Source organism: Danio rerio, chromosome 4 (assembly GCF_052040795.2).
Source record: "Danio rerio strain M-AB ecotype USA chromosome 4, GRCz13ab, whole genome shotgun sequence".
Taxonomy (NCBI): domain Eukaryota; kingdom Metazoa; phylum Chordata; class Actinopteri; order Cypriniformes; family Danionidae; genus Danio; species Danio rerio.
This window is the reverse complement of record NC_141024.2, coordinates 26,388,131-26,392,194: the sequence shown is the minus strand read 5'-3', so window position 1 is coordinate 26,392,194 and position 4,064 is coordinate 26,388,131. Positions and strand designations below refer to the sequence as shown.

At 34.9% G+C, this 4,064-nt stretch overlaps 1 non-coding gene across 1 annotated transcript; it reads left to right on the top strand.

Moving 5' to 3' along the window:
• The first annotated feature begins 1,998 nt into the window (after positions 1–1,998).
• On the top strand, positions 1,999–3,855 carry LOC147836781 (uncharacterized). Its single transcript, XR_015942434.1, has 3 exons — positions 1,999–2,150; positions 2,854–3,050; positions 3,192–3,855. It is a non-coding gene; the product is annotated as an uncharacterized LOC147836781 (transcript).
• Positions 3,856–4,064: the final 209 nt, after the last annotated feature.

Sequence of the window (4,064 nt, the reverse complement as noted above, 5' to 3'; positions counted from 1 at the left end):
AGAGATTTTCACAACTAACTTTACCAGTCCCCCCATATTATTTAAAAAAAAAATTAGTTAATGCAAAATTTTGAGAGTCAACCCAACAGTTGTACAACAATACTCAAAAGCACACACATTTCATTTAGCATTGTATACTTTTTTTTGCATCACCATGTCTCTGCAATCTAAGAACTCTTATTTTTAAAGGAATCTTTTGTCTGAAAAGGAAAAAACTAAGATAATAAAAAGGTTTTTATCTTTGTTGATCCAAACACAGACCTTTTGAATTCTTTATACATTTTTTCTTTTTCCTTTTTATGGGGGATTTCATAGCTTTGAGTGAGAAGTAAAAACGTTCCCCTGGATTTGGTCATAAGGGATGAGTTTTTGAAGCTAGCTCTGGCGTAAATCATGAAGGAAATACCAGTCATTGGCTGAGATGAAAGGATGACCAACTGATGCATTCCTCTCTGTGTGTATGTGTGTGAGTGTGCATTTACCAGCTCTTTTCATCTCATCCTTAGAGGATCAAAACTACACAGTCGTGATGTCATGTCCTGCGGGGGGGCTGAGTGAACTGAAAGGGCGAAGGGCATTTTTCTTTCTTTTATCTTTTTAGTTCTCCGTTTCTTTGTTTTTTTTCCTTTTCTTTTTTTTTTTTTTTTTTTGCAGTTCACAGCAGTAATTCACTGACAAGAGCAAGGAGAAGGACAAAAGAGTCCAAACTGGGTGTGTTAAAGAGACTAATGAACAGTGTATGCAATGAGGACAATAAAATGGCAGACTGAATTGAATAGAGGGAAAGAGGCAGGAGACCGAATTACTGATAAAAGGTAACAAGATAAGCTAGCCAAAACTTTCCTAGCTGTATCTAAAGAAGTAGGTTTCTCGAAAAAAAAAAAAAAAAGAAAATTTATGTTATGCTATGTGAATTGCCTAAAAAACTTGACTGGCATCTGGACAGCCCCAATTCCACTTAAGAAATCACCATAATTCACCTAAATTAATTAAATTAGATTTTTTAAAAAGAGTTAGTTCACATAAAATAAAAATTCATTCAATACCAGCACACAAATGTTGTATACATTTCTGTCTTTTTTTGATAACAAAAAATGAAATAAAAAGCAATGTAATGCATATTCCATGTAAATGCATGTTCCTAGTAGAATATGCATCAATTTAGAGTCTAATTTATACAAATTTATACAATTTCAATTGTGTTCAATGTAAGATGATGACACCAAATACCTCCCCTAAACTATCCTCGGGCGATGAGCAAATTGTACTAAAATTAGATCACACAAATTAGCTACTAAATCAAAAAGTTATGAATTGGCGTGAGATAGCATTGCTGTAGCTGCACATGCTTATTAATACACACTATTAGTTGCACATTTTATTAAGGCTTGCTCAGAAAAGGTACACAAGTGCTCTGTTTGGTAAATCGAACCGAAAAAGACATAAATGTCAATGCCTAAAAAGTATCTGTGTAGTTATTTCAGATGGGGGTGGTGTGCTTTTTCAGTTTATTCATGACAATTTGTATAATGTTATTATTAATATTATTATTATTATGATCTTTAGACTTTGTGCCTATAGAACTTTTAGTTGCAACACTAAAAAAAGTAAAAATGTAAAAATCATGGTCAGCATATAGCGAAACCATGTGGCTTTGGCTGCCACCGCATCCTCCAAGTGGATGCTGCACACTGGTGATGGTGTGGAGAGACCCCACTTGTGATTTTAAAGCGCTTTGGGTGTATGGCCATACACGATAAATGCGCTATATAAATACTCACATTACGTTATTTTAATCTATATAACTGTTGAATTATGTTTTTTAATTTTAAGTTTATTAAAGTGTTTTGTTAAATTTCACCAAACTATATTATTTAAATTCATTGAGAAATGGATACACTGAGAAATGAACGCGAATGTTCATAAGGGATATTATGGAAAATATTTCTTTTCAAATCTGCAAAGGTGTATCGACTGCCATCATTTCTTTTTTAATAGAATTGAAGAAAGAGGGAGAGGAGAAATGGGAGAAGAAGGAGGAGAAAAGGAAAGAGAAGGAGGAGAAGGAAAGGAAGTAGAAAGAGGAGAAAAAGGAGAAAGAGGAGAGGAGGAGGAAGAAAGAGAAGGAGAAGAAGAAAAGTTGCTGATTTGTAGCTTTCCTCAAAGCAATAGGAGTACCCCTTGGCCTTTGAAACACAGTGGAACACAGTGTAAATGAAAGGGCTTTAAATTTTAACCCTAATAAATGGGACATTAACACCTGCATACAATATCATATGGCTTCGCAATCTTTTACTTGATATGAGATTGACAATGGCGACTGCTTTAGTTATTTCAGTTGCATTATTTTTTGGTATTTATTATCCGGAAATCACTGAAGGCAACAATATTATGTTATCATAACGATATAATGTGGCAGTAAGATCATAACTGTACTGTGCATTTACAACATGGCCATACTCATCTACACACACGATAACAACATCAACATTATAGCAGACACTTTAAAAAAATCATTACCAGACATTAGACTATTCTAACAGGGTATTCTAGTGTAATCGAGTGTCAGATGTAAAAGTATGTTGTGGGACTACTATATAAGAGTTATCATTATGGACTATAGATGACATTTTTTTTTGATAGTGTTTTTTTATCCTTTTTTTATGCATGGCGGTAAAACACGAACGCCGTTATTTATGTATTAAAACATATGTTTGTTTTTTGTAAAGATTTGTAACAATGACAAAAAAAATACTAATTTCTGTATCTCCTGACTAGTGTATTGATATTGTGTATCAGGCCTAAAAATGACTGTGGACAATGTGTAAACTGCAGTCATTACTCTTTTAACAGATGTGGAGGAGAGGGAGGAAAAAAAGAAAGAGAGAATGATGGAGGAGGAGAAAGAGAATAAAGAGGAAGTGGAGAGGATGATGAAGGAGGAAGAGAAGGAAAATAAAAAAAGAAGCTGAGAGGATGATGCGAATCAGGAGAAAAATGTAAAAGAGGAGCAATAACACTCTCCATTTCAGCAGAACAAGGCACTCATGGTAAATGATCATATTTAGATGTGTGTATATATTTATATTTATATCTGTCAATAATGTCATTAATAAAATGTATTATTTTCCCCTCACCCAGAGTTTTACATCATCTGAATATGTAAATTGCAATCATTTCTCTTTTAACAGATGATGAGCAGAAGTTTATGGAGAAGAGTGACAGAATGTAAGAAGAGTGTGAAGGAGGAAGAGGAGAAGGAAATGAAAGAAGACGAGAAGGGGGAAGAGAAGTAAAAAGATGGTAAAGGAGGAGGAGGAGGAGGAGGAGGGGAAAATTAAGCGGGAGAAAGAAATTAGGGAGAAAGAGGCAATGACGGAGGGGGAGGAAATAGTGGGAAAGATGAGAAAAGGTATAAGTACAAATGAGAAGAAGAACATCAAGCAGAAGGAGGAATTGAGGGAGAAAGAGGCAGAAATGATAAAGAAGAAGGAGAAGGAAATTGTGGAAAATAAGAGAAAGAAGACGAGAAGGGGAGGGAGAAAAGGTAGAAGAATGAAAGAGGAGGAGATGGTAAAGGACGAGTAGGAGGAGGAGTAAATCAAGCAGAAGGAGGAAATGAGGGAGAAGGTGGAGGAGGAAATAGTGGAAAAGAAGAGAAAGAAGATGAGAAGGGGGTAAAGAAGAAGTAAAAGAATGAAAGAAGAGAAGAGCATAAATGAGGAGAAAATGAGGGAGAAAGAGGAGGAAATGAGGGAGAGGAAGGAGAAAATAGTGGGATAGAAGAGAAGGAAGATGTAACAAAAAGCAGGAGGAGGAGAACATTGTGGCAGTAATGTTAATAGTGGGAAAAAGGTTTGTTAAATAAAAATATGATGCAAAACTCCAATACTGTGCCCAGCTTTATTTAGATTTTACATTGCTTTTATCTGTTTTGTTATAGTTAAAAAAACGTTTCATCTCTTTGATGAAAATCTTTTGTAAGCTGTTTGGACGGAACTGTGTGTAGGTACAGTGTGTCCACAGACATATTGGAGTGGTATAAAGACAATAAGTCTCTTTTT